The 16,709-nt window shown below is 35.3% G+C and overlaps 2 non-coding genes across 2 annotated transcripts; both read left to right on the forward strand.

Annotated features, from left to right (window-relative positions):
• Positions 1 to 1,340: 1,340 nt before the first annotated feature.
• Trnai-aau (transfer RNA isoleucine (anticodon AAU)) lies at positions 1,341 to 1,414 on the forward strand. The gene has a single exon. It is a non-coding gene; the product is annotated as a tRNA-Ile (tRNA).
• Positions 1,415 to 5,826: 4,412 nt separating this feature from the next.
• On the forward strand, positions 5,827 to 5,900 carry Trnai-aau (transfer RNA isoleucine (anticodon AAU)). Its single transcript has one exon. It is a non-coding gene; the product is annotated as a tRNA-Ile (tRNA).
• The last annotated feature ends 10,809 nt before the right edge of the window (positions 5,901 to 16,709 follow it).

Here is a 16,709-nt window from a genome sequence, read left to right on the forward strand (position 1 = left end):
TCAAGCTTGATTATTTGAATATCATTGAATGAAGCCTCATACTATCTGAGATGTTTGTCATTTTCTTTTGAAATCGTATTTAAAGTTATTTTGTAATTATGGCAGAATCGCTTAGTTGTTTGAAGTGTCAGTCGAAAAAGCTGAATGTTATTGGATCGACCCCAAATTTGGCTAACGTTTCAGTCAGCTCTTTTGAACTTATTTTTTTGGACATTCACATCATGTGGCCGATTAGCTCAGTTGGTTTGAGTGTTAGTCTAATAGGTGAATATCATGGGTTCAAGCCACATATCGGCCAACAGTTTAGTCGTCTCTTTCCCAATTGCTAATCAATGCGCTTTTGACTGATCTGATCAACTTTCCCTGTTGGGCAAAGGGTCATGTTAATGAGTTTATTATCATTGACTAAAGCCATATACTATCCAAAATTTTTGTCATCTCAATTCGAATTCGTATTCAAAGTGATTTTGTTAATATTGCCGAATCGCTTAGTTGTTTGAAATGTCAGTCTAAAAAACTGAATGTTTTTGGATGGACCCTGAAATTAGCCAACATTTCAGTCAGATCATTTTGAAATCAAATATTTGAGTGACCACATCATGTGGCCGATTAGCTCAGTTGGTTAGAGCGTCAGTCTAAAAAGTGAATACCATCGGTTCAAGGCCCATATCGGTCAAGAGTCTAGTCGTCCCTTTTCTAATTCAAGACGCTTTTTGCTAATCTGATCAAATTTCCCCGCTGGTCGAAGTGTCATGCAACTGAGTTGGCAATCATTGAATCAAGCCTTATGCTATCCAAATTTTGGTCATCTCATTTCGAATTCGTATTCAAGGTGCTTTTGTAATTATGGTCGAATCGCTTAGTTGTCTGAAGTGTCAGTCAAAAAAGCTGAATGTTATTGAATTGACCCCAAGAATGGCTAACATTTCAGTCAGCTCTTTCAAACTTAAATATTTGGACAAGCACATGATGTGGCCGATTAGCTCAGTTGGTTAGAGCGTCAGTCCAATAGCTTCATGTGTTCAAGCCCCATATTGGCCAACATTTTAGTTGTCTCTTTTCCAATTCCTATTCAAAGCGCTTTTTGCTAATCTGATCAAATTTCCTTGTTGGTCAAAGTGTCAGGCTAACGAGTTGCATATTATTGAATGAAGCCTCATATTATGTAAAATGTTGGTCATTTTCTCTTGAAGTCGTTCTTAAAGTGCGTTTGTTAATCTGGCCAAATCTCTTAGTTGTTTGAAATGTCAGTCTGAAAAGCTGAATATCATTGGATCGACCATGAAATTGGCTAACTTCAAGCTCTTTCAAACTTAAACTTTTGGACAATCACATGATGTGGCCGATTAGCTCAGTTGGTTAGAGTGTCAGTCTAATAAGCTGAATGTCATGGGTTCGAGCCCCATATTGGCCACCAGTTTAGTTGTTTCTTTCCCTATTCAGAGCGCTTTTTACTAATCTGATCAAATTTTACTGTTTGGTAAAGGTTCATGTTAATGAGTTGAATATCCTTGACTCAAGCCCTATACTATCCAAGATTTTGGTCATCTCAATTCAAATTCATATTCAAAGTGATTTTGTTAACCTTTCCGAATCGCTTAGTTGTTTAAAATGTCAGTGTGAAAGGCTGAATATTATTGTATCGACCTCAAAATTGGCTAACGTTTCAGTCAGATCATTTTGAAATCAAATATTTGAACGACCAGATCTTGTGGTCGATTAGGTCAGTTGGTTAGAGTGTCAGTCATGCGAATGTCATCGGTTCGAGCTCCAGATTAGCAAACATTTTAGTTGTTTCTTTTCCAATTCCTATGCAAAACGCCCTTGGCTAATCTGATCAACTTTTCCTGTAGTCAAAGTTTCATGCAAATGAATTGGATATCATTGACTCAAGTCCTATTTTGTCCAAATTTTTGGTCATCTCATTTCGAATTCGTATTCAATGTGCTTTTGTAATTATGGTCGAATCGCTTAGTTGTCTGAAGTGTCAGTCAAAAAAGCTGAATGTTATTGGATTTACCCCAAGAATGGCTAACATTTCAGTCAGCTCTTTCAAACTTAAATATTTGGACAATCACATGATGTGGCCGATTAGCTCAGTTGGTTAGAGCGTCAGTCCAATAGCTTCATGTGTTCAAGCCCAATATTGGCCAACATTTTAGTTGTCTATTTTCCAATTCCTATTCAAAACGCTTTTTGCTAATCTGATCAAAGTTCCCTGTTGGTCAAAGTGTGATGACACTGAATTGGCAATCATTAAATCAAGCCTTATACTATCCAAGTTTTGATGATCTCAGTTCGAATTGGCATTTAAAGTTCTTTTGTTATTCTGGCCGAATCACTTAGTGGTTTGAAATGTCAGTCGAAAAAGCTGAATATCATTGGATCGACTCTTAAGGTGGCTAACGTTTCAGTCAGCTCATTTTGAAATCAAGTATTTGAACAACCAAATTTTGTGGCCGATTAGCTCAGTTGGTTAGTGCGTCAGTCTAATAAGCTGAATGTTATGGGTTCGAGCCCCATATTGACCAACAGTTCAGTTGTCTCTATTCCAATCCCTATCTAAGGCGCTTTTTACTAATCTGATCAAATTTCACTGTAGGTCAAAGGGTCATGTTAATGAGTTGGATATCATTTACTCAAGCCGTATACTATCTAAAATTTTTGTCATCTCAATTCGAATTCGTATTCAAAGTGATTTTGTTATTATGGCCGAATCGCTTAGTTGTTTGAAGTGTTAGTCTAAAAAACTGAATGTCTTCGAATGGACCCGGAAATTAGCTAACATTTCAGTCAGATCATTTTGAAATCAAATGTTTGAGTGACCACATCTTGTAGTCGGTTAGCGCAGTCTGCTAGAGCGTCAGTCTAATAAGCTGAATGTCATGGATTCGAGCTCCATGATGGCCAACATTTTAGTTGACTTTTTTCCAATTCCTCTTCAAGGCGCTTTTGGCTAATCTGACCAACTTTCCCTGTTGGTTAAAGTTTTATGCAAATGAGTTAGATATCATTGACTCAAGTCCTATACTATCCAAAATTTTGGTCATCTCTATTCGAATTCGTATTTACAGTTCTTTTGTTTTCCTGGCCGAATCACTTGGTGGTTTGAAATGTCAGTCGAAAAAGCTGAATGTTATTGGATCGACCGCCAAATTGGCTAACATTTCAGTCAGCTCTTTTGAACTTAAATATTTGAACAATCACATTATGTGGCCGATTAGATCAGTTGGTTAGAGCGTCAGTCTAATAAGCTGAATGTCATCGGTTCAAGCCCCATATTGGCCAACATTTTAGTTGTCTCTTTTCCAATTGCTAATGAATGCGCTTTTGGCTAATCTGATCAACTTTCCCTGTTGGTCAAAGGGTCATGTTAATGAGTTGGATATCCTTGACTCACGCTCTATACTATCCTAGATTTTGGTCATCTCAATTCAAATTCGTGTTCAAAGTGATTTTGTTGTTATGGCCGAATCGCTTGGTCGTTGGAACTGTCAGTCTAAAGAGCTGAATATCATTGGATAGACCTTTAAGATTGCTAACAATTCAGTCAGCTCATTTCGAAATCAAATTTTTGAACGACCACATCATGAGGCCGATTAGCTCAGTTGGTCAGAGCGTCAGTCTAAAAAGTGAATACCGTGGGTTCAAGCCCCATATCGTTCAAGAGTCTAGTGGTCCCTTTTCTAATTCAAGGCGCTTTTTGCTAATCTGATCAAGTTTCCCTGTTGGTCAAAGTGTCATGCAACTGAGTTGGCAATCATTTAATCAAGGCTTATACTATCCAAAATTTGGTCATCTCATTTCGAAGTCGCATTTAAAGTTCTTTTGTTATTCTGGCCGAATCACTTAGTGGTTTGAAATGTCAGTCTGAAAAGCTGAGTATCATTGGATCGACCCTTAAGTTGGCTAATGTTTTAGTCAGCTCATTTTGAAATCAAATATTTGGACACCCTCATTTTGGGGCCGATTAGCTCAGTTGGTTAGAGCATCAGTCTAATAAGCTGAATGTTATGGCTTCGAGCCCCATATTGGCCAACAGCTTAGTTGTCTATTTTCTTTTTCAAGGCGCTTTTTACTAATCTGATCAAAGTTCCCTCTTGGTCAAAGTGTCAGGCTAATGAGTTGGATATCATTGAATGAAGCCTCATGCTATCTAAGATTTTGGTCATTTCATTTCGAATTTGTACTCAAAGTGCTTTTGTCATTATGGCCGAATCGCTTGGTTGTTTGAAATGTCAGTCTAAAGAGCTGAATATCATTGGATAGACCCTTAAGTTTGCTAACAATTCAGTCAGCTCATTTTGAAATCAAATTTTTGAACGACCACATCATGTGGCCGATTAGTTCAGTTGGTTAGAGCGTCAGTGTAATAAGCTGAATGTCATGGGTTCAAGCCCCATATGGGTCAAGATTCTAGTCGTCCCTTTTCGAAATCAAGGGGCTTTTTGCTAATCTGATCAAATTTCCCTGTTGGTCAAAGTGTCAGGCTAATGAGTTGGATATCATTGAATGAGCGCTCATGCTATCTAAGATTTTGGTCATTTCATCTCGAATTTGTACTCAAAGTGCTTTTGTAATTATGGCCGAATCGCTTGGTTGTTTGAAATGTCAGTCTAAAGAGCTGAATATCATTGGATAGACCTTTAAGTTTGCTAACAGTTCAGTCAACTCATTTTGAAATCAAAATTTTGAACGACCACATCGTGTGGCCGATTTGTTCAGTTGGTTAGAGCGTCAGTCTAATAAGCTGAATGTCATGGGTTCAAGCCCCATTTTGGCCAACAGTTTAGTTGTCTCTTTTCCTATTCAAGGCGGTTTTTACTAATCTGATCAAATCTCCCTGTTGGTCAAAGTTTCAGGCTAACGAAATGGATATCATTGAATGAAGCCTCAAATTATGTAAAATGTTGGTCATTTTCTCTTGAAGTCGTTCTTAAAGTGCGTTTGTTAATCTGGCCAAATCTCTTAGTTGTTTGAAATGTCAGTCTGAAGAGCTGAATATCATTGGATCGACCATGAAATTGGCTAACGTTTCAGTCAGATCATTTTGAATTCAAATTTTTGAACGACCACATCATGTGGCCGATTAGCTCAGTTGGTTAGAGCGCCAGTCTAAAAAGTGAATACCATCGGTTCAAGGCCCATATCGGTCAAGAGTCTAGTCGTCCCTTTTCTAATTCAAGACGCTTTTTGCTAATCTGATCAAATTTCCCTGCTGGTCCAAGTGTCATGCAACTGAGTTGGCAATTATTGAATCAAGCCTTATTCTTTCCAAATTTTGGTCATCTCATTTCGAAATCGCATTTAAAGTGCTTTTGTTATTATGGCCGAATCACTTAGTCGTTTGAAATGTCAGTCTGAAGAGCTGAATATCATTGGATCGACCATGAAATTCGCTAACGTTTCAGTCAGATCATTTTGAAATCAAATATTTGAACGACCAGATCTTGTGGTCGGTTAGCTCAGTTGGTTAGAGCGTCAGTAATGCGAATATCATGGGTTCTAGCCCCATATTGGCCAACATTTTAGTTGTTTCTTTTCCAATTCCTATGCAAAACACTTTTGGCTAATCTGATCAACTTTTCCTGTAACCAAAGTTTCATGCAAATGAATTGGATATCATTGACTCAAGTCCTATACTATCCAAGATTTTGGTCATCTCATTTCGAATTTGTATTCAAAGTGCTTTTGTAGTTATGGTCGAATCGCTTAGTTGTTTGAAATGCCAGTCTAACAAGCTGAATATTATTGGATCGATCTCAAAATTGGCTATTGTTTCAGTCAGCTCTTTCGAACTTAAATATTTGGACAATCACATGATGTGGCCGATTAGCTCAGTTGGTTAGAGCGTCAGTCTAATAAGCTGAATATCATGGGTTCAAGCCCCATATTGGCCACCAGTTTAGTTGTCTCGTTTCCAATTCAAAGCGCTTTTTACTAATCTTATCAAATTTTCCTGTTGGTTAAAGTGTCAGGCTAATGAATTGGATATCATTGAATGAGGCCTCATGCTATGTAAGATTTTGGTAATTTCATTTCGAGCTTGTACTCAAAGTGCTTTTGTAATTATGGCCGAATCGCTTGGTTGTTTGAAATGTCAGTCTAAAGAGCTGAATATCATTGGATAGACCCTTAAGTTTGCTAACAATTCAGTCAGCTCATTTTTAAATCAAATTTTTTAACGACCACATCATGTGGCTGATTAGCTCAGTTGGTTAGAGCGTCAGTCTAAAAAGTGAATACCATTGGTTCAAGCCCCATATCGGTCAAGAGTCTAGTCGTCCCTTTTCTAATTCAAGGCGCTTTTTGCTAATTTGATCAAATTTCCCTGTTGGTCAAAGTGTCATGACACTGAATTGGCAATCATTGACTCCAGCCTTATACTGTCCAAATTTTGGTCATCTCATTTCGAAGTCGCATTTAAAGTTCTTTTGTTTTTCTGGCCGAATCACTTAGTGGTTTGAAATGTAAGTCTAAAAAGCTGAATATCATTGAATCGACTCTTAAGGTGGCTAACGTTTCAGTCAGCTCATTTTGAAATCAAATCTTTGAACAACCACATCTTGTGGCCGATTAGCTCAGTTGGTTAGAGCGTCAGTCTAATTAGCTGGATATCATGGGTTCGGGCCCCATAATGATCAACATTTTAGTTTTCTCTTTCCCAATTGCTAATCAATGCGCTTTTGACTATAATCTGATCAACTTTCTCTGTGTATCAAAGGGTCATGTTAATGAGTTGAATATCATTGACTAAAGCTCTATACTATCCAAGATTTTGGTAATCTCAATTCGAATTTGTTTTTAAAGTGATTTTGTTATTATGGCCGAATCCCTTAGTTGTTTGAAATGTCAGTTTTCCTATCAAATTCCTATTCAAAGCGCTTTTTGCTAATCTGATCAAATTTCCTTGTTGGTCAAAGTGTCATGACACTGAATTGGCAATCATTGAGTCAAGCTTTATACTATCCAAATTTTTGTCATCTCATTTCGCAGTCGCACTTAAATTTCTTTTGTAATTATGGCCGAATCACTTAGTGGTTTGAAATGTCAGTCTAAAAAGCTGAATATCATTGGATCGACTCTTAAGGTGGCTAACGTTTCAGTCAGCTCATTTTGAAATCAAAGATTTAAAGGAACACATCTTGTGGCCGATTAGCTCAGTTGGTTAGAGCGTCAGTTTAATAAGCTGACTAATAAGCTGCTCTAATAAGCATGGGTTCAAGCCCCATATTGCCCAACAGTTTAGTTGTCTCATTTTTAAATATTATTTTGGAGAATTCCAGAATTGTGACTATTTACCTCAGTTGATTATAACATCAGTCTTATAACCTGAATGTCTTGGATTCAAGCCACATATTTACCAACATTTTAGTATATTAGTTTTCAAATCCTATTCTTCATCCTTTTCACAATGTGGCCAGTTACTTTTGCTGGTTAGAGCAACAGCATCATAAGCCAAATTATATAAAAGTTTTCAAGTTTCATACGATCAAGCCCAATATTGGCCAAATTTTTAGTCGTTTTTTTTCAAAATCAGTTTCATAGCACTTTTGTTAATCTGGTTGAACTACTCACTTGGTCAGACCATTAGTCTAATAAACAGAATGTCATTTATTAAAGCCCATTTTGGCCAACATTTTAGTGATCTCATTTCGAACTAGTTTTTGCAGCACTTTTGAATTGGTGGAGGATCCAGACTAACATATGTCACTAGCAAAAGTTACTCAACTCTTTTGTGTAGTTTTTTCAACATTGAGTATTGAGAAGGTAGCAGGTATTCTAATAAAGTGTATATGCAGTTTTTGTGAAGTAATATAACATAACTTTTTATAAAACAACATTGTATTATTCAATATAAATTAAAATATGTAGTATAACATGATATCTATTGCATCATAATAGCATACAAGATTTATAAATATATATATTATAAATTTATTCACGTAAAACCTTAAATAAAAAACAACTTCATTACTATTAGTTTCATGTCTGTTACGCAGACAATCATCAGATGATTGTCTGCGTAACAGACATGAAACTAATACTAATGAAGTTGTTTTTATCTAAGGTTTTACATGAATAAAATTTATATTTAAGCTCTGATCACTCATTGAGCACTATTTGGCAGCTTTAACACACTACATTGGAATAGATATATATATTATATATGTAGTATATAGATTATCAAATATTTTAATTTCTTTCATTGGAAACATATTAATATGTGTTCAGGTTTTGGTAATTTTTATTTAAATTACTCTGTTATCTTGTAACAAATGTGTTGTTAATAATAATATTTTACTTTGCTAACAATTAATGTTACATTAATATAATAATATGGTGTAGTAATAAAACTTTATTTTGATGCCAAACAACCACAAAGTTTATGTCGATCTTGTGACATCTCTGGCTTTCGCCACAAGTTTACGTTTCACAATTTTATGTTGTGGCAGCATAATCAACGCAGCTTTATTCATCCTTCATGAGCAGCAATGTTGGCAAAGTCGTAGGCATGAGAGTTCAGGCTTAAAAAAACCGACAGCATAACACAAATATTATTCACCATGCCACAATGCCTGTTCAAAGCGACAGTTAGAAATTGAGTAAAAAAATTGTTTTGAATGAGATTTGAACTGGTGACTTTCAGCATGGTGGATTGATGAGCTTCAATTTTTAGGAGACCGGGGGACTGACATGCTAGAATAATTGTGCAGGTAGTTTTTTGTGTGCTTTGTTGATGATGTCTTACTACACACTAGACTATCACAATACTAGCTTTAATAAAGGTATATTCAGTGTCACTAAGTAGCCATAAAACTGTTAATAATAACATAATGTGAGATCATGAGCTGCCAACTTTGTTATTCTTGCAAAACAAGGTAAAGTTGTTACCTAGGTTTTTGAAACCTTCGGGTTATCTATGAGAAGTGTTAATTGTATGGTACTTTTAAGGTGCTTGGATTTGGTTTTGTCTTGTATTTAAGGTGTAATTGATTTTGGTGCTTGGTGTTTGGGTGCTGTGGATTTTTGTACGAGTAAGGGTAAGTTTAAGGTGCATTGAATCTATCATACACCCCTTATATAACAGTGTCAAATTTATGACCGCTTCCTTAACAATATGACATGTGGTAAGTTTTATTCAAGGTTGTTGTGCTAAAAATCACCAGAACTAGACATCTTTGTATATCATTTTAATTCAGAATTGTTGAGCAGTTCAAATATTCTAAGCAAAGCTATATATTTTAACTGTATATTGCTTTCATTCAACAAAAAGCAAACACGTATCTATTGTTTATGCAAATAGCACAAAAAAGAAAGGGGTGAGGGTCGTTGAGCATTGGTTATTACCCAAATGGTGGAACTGAACTCTTTGTAGAGATCGATGTTGATGGCAGAAAAAAGGGATGTTGGATTTAAAAACTGAAATCGAGTTTGCTCAGAGTTTTGAGATTAGAGTTCGGTTTAGCTTGTAACTTTTCATAGGCAAAATCAAAACATTTATATTTAATTAAACAAAAAGAGTACATCGAAAGCTTCAAAATAACGTATATACAGATTTACTCACTTAGAGCTAAGCTGATATATGGGATGAGATAATCTTACAAACAATAACCAGCTTCGAGGCGGTCATGATTTTACGAATTTTATATAATTATGGTTAAGTCATTATAGTTGTAATTAAATTATTTATTGTCTGCACTAAATATAAGCATTGAATCAACCAATAATAATATATGTAACATTTATATTGATTTGATAAAAGTTAAAGGAAATAGTGTTTTAAGAATTAAAGAAAATATTTCTGTGCTTATATCAATTTAAACATCAGAAGTGAAATTAGGATAAATAAATGGTATTACAGTTTTGAACTAGTACCAAGTTACATAAAAGTGTATAAATAATAAATCTACAGAGAGTATTAAGTGTGAATGTATGATAGACATTTATAAGTGTGTTCTTAACTGTATTGTCATTTGTGTTAGGAAGAAAGTGTCAGGCGGCTATGTACTGTCATTGTCAGTTCTCAGCAGTAAGCTACATAGGCAGCTGTAACGTCAGCAATTACAGTATTCTCAGTATCTTCAACCAAACAGCTCAAAACCATATCTAATTCATCAAAAGTATTAGCCAATATACCAGATTCAGTAATTCACCATCTCCAAGCATGATAGTTGATGTTGTAGCATCTGATGGTTTAGTTGGTGTAGCAATTACTAGGACAGGTTTAGTTGCTTGAAATGCTGATTCGAAGACTCTTTCAATGTCTTCAGTGCTGACCTCTGACTCACTCTCCGAATCACTCTCTGACTCATCCTCTGAGTTACTCTCCAAATCACTTTCTGACTCACTATCTGATTCACTCTCTGACTCACTCTCTGACTTAAAGTTTTCAACAGCTTAAAGTTGTTGAAAAGCATCGAATTTCCCGATGTTAAAGGAGAGTTTACGGGCTCATTATATTCTGGTCTAGTTATTTCTTCAATGTGTTATCCAAACTGATCTATAGTGAGCTTATCTAAGCGAGAGATGGTGTTACTTAAGGTAATCACGTGATGTAGAGCTGAATCAGCTTATTTCACTTTGCATATTCCCAGTTTGTACAGAGTTTGGTTCTGTTTCCTTCACCTTTGTTTTTGAGAGAGATGAGTATGCCTATGCACCAGCAGCCTAGGTATGAACCTTGCCATAGATGTACTTTTTCTGAAAAATAGAAAATTAGATATGAGTTTCTGTTGGCTGAAACCATCTGATATTAATGTCATTATTTCATAACTCTATGCCTTTAAATTACATTATGCAAGGTCATGAGAAACTAATCTCACTGCATTTTTGTGCTGATGATTTATTTTTGCATTTTAAATATGCTTACTTGTTTGAATGATCCAGCGATGTCATAATTTTATTAAAAATAAAAAAGTGTTCGCCCTCTCGCAACAAGTTTTGATCCAACTTGTTCCAAATAACACTATGAAAAATATTTAGATAGGTATCTCTGTGCATGTTACACTTAAAGCAGAAGATTTTTAGTAGATGAGCTTCAAGGTGCAAACACTTGAATCATCCCCATTACAACTTAGTCACAGTTCTTCTGCACCATCTATGGTTTCATATAATTTAAGAGGAACTAGGCTAAACAGGATATGATAATGAATTGCTATATCTATTTTAGCAGAATTTAACCATTTGAAATCTTTTTTCCTTTACAAAACTCACAACTTGCAACATTTTCAAAATTAATTGTGACCAAAATTATGTATTTCAAAAACCTTTTGAAAATAAACTTAACAAACTAAAGAAAGTATTCATAAATTCCTATTCACTACAAAAATGTTAAAAAATCTAGCTGCAACTGTGTCAATGACAGAATGTTTTTACGCTTCAGCATTTTATTTCTCAGTCAACTTTAGGTTAGCTGTTGCTGACAGAGCAGCAAAAGCCTCGATTTCAAATAATTAAATCTAGAATTAAACGTACAATGCTGTGTTCTGTATTTTAAGTTTTATCTTTACATATAAGCTGATATTTTTCAACTTCTCTTAACTTATACTCTGTGCTCACCTTCAAATTTGATACGTTCATCAAATTAAACTATGCTGAGCCATAGACAGATCATTAACCAACATTTAGATTAAAAGGTGATACAGGTTAGGGAGCAAATGACACGTACCAACTTCCAATACTGTGGAAGAATATTTATGTATGTTATTTGGCATTTACTTCCACTGAGTTTGTTTAGACTAACAGCAAACCTCCACAGAAATACCTCCTTCTGCTGTCAACTACCAAATGCCATGGTTGGTTCTACCTCTTGGTAAACATATTGTCCTCTTTCTGATTTCTATTGTTTCTCCCTAACTAATCAATGCTGCCTGAGTTTTATGAGAATTGTTTAGAAGATCTATCAAACATCGAATAGAAAACTAGCTCTTTCTTCAACAACAGGTCACAAGCTGTTTTCAAACATAAGTTGTTTGTTTTTAGAAACAGTTACAAAGATTTATCATACTGCCCATGTTGTTTAGAATCAGACACGTCAAAGTTTCATATACAAAACTAACCAACTGATAATTACTCAGTAAATTATATCGGAGACTGGAAAAAGCTGCTCTTAAAAACTTTTTCATTCAAAAGAGGATGTGGTTGTCTGATTTCTCTGTTTGTGATTCCAAGCTTGTACACAAGTCTTGTTCAATTGATTTTAGTAAAAATAACTCAAATATTTTATAGATGGTTTTAATGCTTTTTAAAGTTTTTCAAACCTACTTTTGACTCACAGTTCTACAAACTTTATAGCTCACTCACAATACTGATTATAGTTGGTGTTAGGGTAAAAGGATGGCTACAGAATGCTTAAATTGGTAAGAGACGATATACAAATGTATTACTGGCTAGATTCAATTGTTTTGACGTTATTTTATATATTTTACTGACGTATATAGCTGTAGTTGTAGATTACCGTAAAACCTCTGATTGAATGACCTGAATAATAATTGAAACCTCTATTTGACCAACCACTACTACGAGAAAAGGGTTGCAAAATAAAGCGCCACCATCTATTTAAACGCCACTTCCATTTGGCCGCCACTTTGACTATCTTTGATCTTTATTAACCCATGATACCAAGTGATCAGTAGAGGAGTGTCCATATAGTTGTATTAATAATTAATCGTTTCCATTAGTAACAATTAACTCATAACAAGTACAAATATCACAGTAACAATTCTCTCGTTGTCCAACTCCAAAACCTTTCCTTTTTTTGTTAAATTTTTGAAAGCAACACCATAAAAATAATCAATAACGGTTTCAGGTTAAGAGTAGATCCTTGTTTAACACGGTCGTGATACTTCTAAGTACATATACTTATATAAAGGATGGTTCAAATTTGCGTTAGTAGATAAACTTTTACAGCTTTATTAACCTTAGAAATAATTAATATCTGTCTCAGGCTAATAGTAGTTACTTGTTTAATGTGGTTTTAGTAATTCGAACAACATGCATATAAAAACGGTTTGCAAGTTTTGGGCCAAAGGTTACGTTTAGGGAGCAAAACCTTTATTTATGCATTGCATTTGTGCTAAATGCAAGTAAAAGCTGTGCTTTGAAAAAAAATAGTTTGAACACTAATATTGGCTAGTTCAGCAGTGCAGAAGAAGAGTTGAGGCCAGAAGATATTGTGAAAGGTATTGGAAAACTAAAAGAGGTTCGTTCTATCAAAAGCATCAATCAGAGCACAGCTCTCCAAGCAAACGATGGAAATATTTTTTGTTAAAACATTGATTTTGGTTTCTACATGTTATATAAGTATGGTTCATTTAGATCATTTGTTTATGAATATATATTTGTAGCATTTGGTAGATTATCATTATATAACTCATAAATTTACAAATTTATAGCTTAACAACTGATAGCATAATTGCGCCTATTTTGACATGCCTTACAAAAGATTGATGCTCATAACTCCTCTTTTATTGCATATAAAAAGCTATTTTTGGCTGAAAACTGCAACAAACATTTCAATTAGTGCAATGAGCTTCAATGCAACATTGGTAAACATAAATATAAAATAAAAATATGTCTTCAAATTTAAAATAAAATAAAAATTGAAAATGCTAACAAATAGCAGAAAAGGACAAAGGCTAAAATATCATTGCAAGTCATTTGCAAGCAATGGATATCAACTGGTAGAGGTATTTCTCTATTTCTAGATGCACCTTTATCAAAAAATCTTTGACAAGTTAGCGATAGGTTAGCAGGTTTACTGCGTCCAAAAAGTTTAATATCGCTCCAACAAAAAAAGAGAGCAAATTATAGCCAACATTCACTTTGCTCGTAATATGGCTAAATTTATCTTCTCAAAACTCTGACGAGCCGTCTAAAAAGTATACTGCCAGCTTCTATTTGAACACCGCCTTTAATGGACCGCCACTATTTATAAAGAAAGAGTGGAAAAATAGGGTGCCAAAGCATTCAATTAGATGTTTTACAGTAAGTTAAACAGTTATGATCATGCTGTCAATTGTAACTGCTGACTACTTTAATTACATCATGTACTACTAGTAACTATGATGTGTCCAAGAATGCGCAGGTTGATTATAGAGAGCATATGTCAAGTCTTCAGAGGTAAAACCAAAGCTGGCATCACTACTCATAACGTTGTGAGCTAAAGGGGCAACAAAAAACCTACAAATCACCAGTGATTATACAAGCAAGTTGATTGAGCATACTTATTCAAGCAGTGCTATAATTGTCACATTAGACAATGTAACTAGTATATTCATTTTATATAAACATTGTTATATTTTGGTTGTTACTGTATGGTAGTAAAGTATACTTGTACTGCAATCTGTTACTTATAATATGGTATTATAAGGATGTATATTATTTTAAATTATAATGTACAGTATATCATATTTGTGGCTGGCTTTTATGTAACCTTTAATCAATCATGTTATCTTATATTTAGGTCTACATTAGATAACACAATTTATACTGCATCATGCTACATTGTATTATTATACATGTAGTATAATACAATGGTTATCATGTATGCTGCACATTTTATGTTCCAATTGAATATGTTATAATGTGCAATAAAGTAACACAGCATATCACAATAAATTCAATAATATTCTAGTATATTTTATTCTAGTATACTGCCCTAAGCAAGCAAAACGCCCTATCTGACCTTTTTTTTTCAAAATTCACTTTTTTGTCCTTATCTGTGTAGTCTATGTATATATAGTAACCTATGCATGCATGTATTATTTTATAAGCCTATATCATTTACTTTTGCTACTGTATGTAATACTATTACTTATTCTGTGTACAAGTAATTGCTGTCTCATGGATTGCTGTCTCTGTGTTTCCTACCTAGTGGTTACGCCATTCGTTACGTCATTCGTTATGTTATACCTATTATTGTGTCATTCGAATACAAGCGGTCTAGGTGGAAAGTTAGCTGGTGGACTATACAAGGATAAAACTACTTATTACAAGCTAGTTCGGTTATAAAACACAATGGCAGTAAAACTATCTGATTTAATCAAATCTTACGAGGACAATAATATCAGTGGAGAGTTCGGCACTTGGATCAGCAAACTAAAACTGGTGGCTGAACTACAAAAAATAGAGGATCTTAAAACAATTGTACCGCTATTCTTAAATGGCTCAGCATTTGCTTTGTATGAGCAGCTATCTGAGGATGTGAAGGGTGACTATGTTAAGCTGAAGAAAGAACTACTGACGGCATTCAGCATAAATATATACAGTGCCTACAGTCAACTACGTGAGCGAGCCTTGAAAGATAACGAAACAGTAGACGTTTACCTAGCAGATTTGAAAAGGCTTGTAGAATATATGGGACAGACTAATCCAGAACCGCTTCTCAAATGTGCTTTTATGTCAGGGCTGCCATCAGAGGTAGCATGCCAGCTTAAGGCTACAGCTGCCGTAGAGGAGATGGGGTTAAGGGAAATTGTAACTAGAGCTCGAGCAATTCTTTCTTCAAATTCAGGTGCGTCATCTTATGTATGCGGTGCTGCTACACATGACACACGTAATCAACCAGCAAAGGGCGTTCAATGCTATGCTTGCTCAGGTTTTGGACATTGCCAGACATTTCCAGACATTGTCCTACAGGAAGAAAAATCAAAAGTTTTTCTAGTAAGCCAACTAGTGGTTACAACCGCAATAACATCGGTCATATAAGCAGAAACTGGACAGCTAAGGAGCAGCAGGGAAACAAAAATGGAGGAGCCTCAGCATCGCATGCTCTTTCCAGCAACCAACACTAGAGACGATGCTGCCAATTATATGTGTGAGGCTTCATAGACTGTCCATAAAAACTCTAATTGATAGTGGATGTGAGCAGTCGGTAATCTCAGTTAGTGTTGTTCGTAAATTAGGTCTTGGCATAAGAGGGCAACAAAGGACAGTAAATATGTTAAATGGAAATAGCACTCAATTCTGTGGAGAAGCTGACATCAATGTAGCTATAGACCATTGTGACACTATTCAGTTACGTTGCTTGGTAGTACCTGAGTTAGTATGTGGGTGCGGGTTGATTTTTGGTGTAGACGTAATCTACAAACTTAAAGGTGTGACAATACGTGCAAGAGACAGGGTAACATTTGGATGTGCGTCACAACCTGTGGTTGCTATGTTATATGAAGATAACTCCGAGTTGAAAAAGCCTGAGACAGACTGTTTTACTATCGAAGATACTGACTTTAAAGCTTTATTTGATAGAACTAAGTGGACGGTAGTATGGAAATGGAAAAGCCACGAACCAGAGTTGAAAAATCAATGCGCTGAGCATGCTATAAACACAGACTATAAAGAACAATACAGCTGTGAGATTGAGCAGTGTATCTCAAATGGCTGGCTGGAGCCACATGATGTGAAGATTCATGGCAACGTAAATGGCATAATTCCACTGATGGCAGTCTTTCAGTCAAACATAGGTAGAAAGGTGAGACCAGTGATGAACTATAGCAGGGAGTTAAACAAGCATGTGAACAGCAATCCTGGAAATGACGGAGCTATATGTCAAGAAAAACTGAGGCAGTGGAGAACATTAGGGGACAATGTGTGTATGTTAGATCTGAAAAAGGCATACCTAAAACTTCATGTGGACAGTTCACTACAATGGTTTCAAGCTGTTCGATTCAATGGTCAGTTATATGTGATGACAAGATTAGGGTTTG

Source organism: Watersipora subatra, chromosome 10 (genome assembly GCF_963576615.1).
Source record: "Watersipora subatra chromosome 10, tzWatSuba1.1, whole genome shotgun sequence".
Lineage (NCBI taxonomy): Eukaryota > Metazoa > Bryozoa > Gymnolaemata > Cheilostomatida > Watersiporidae > Watersipora > Watersipora subatra.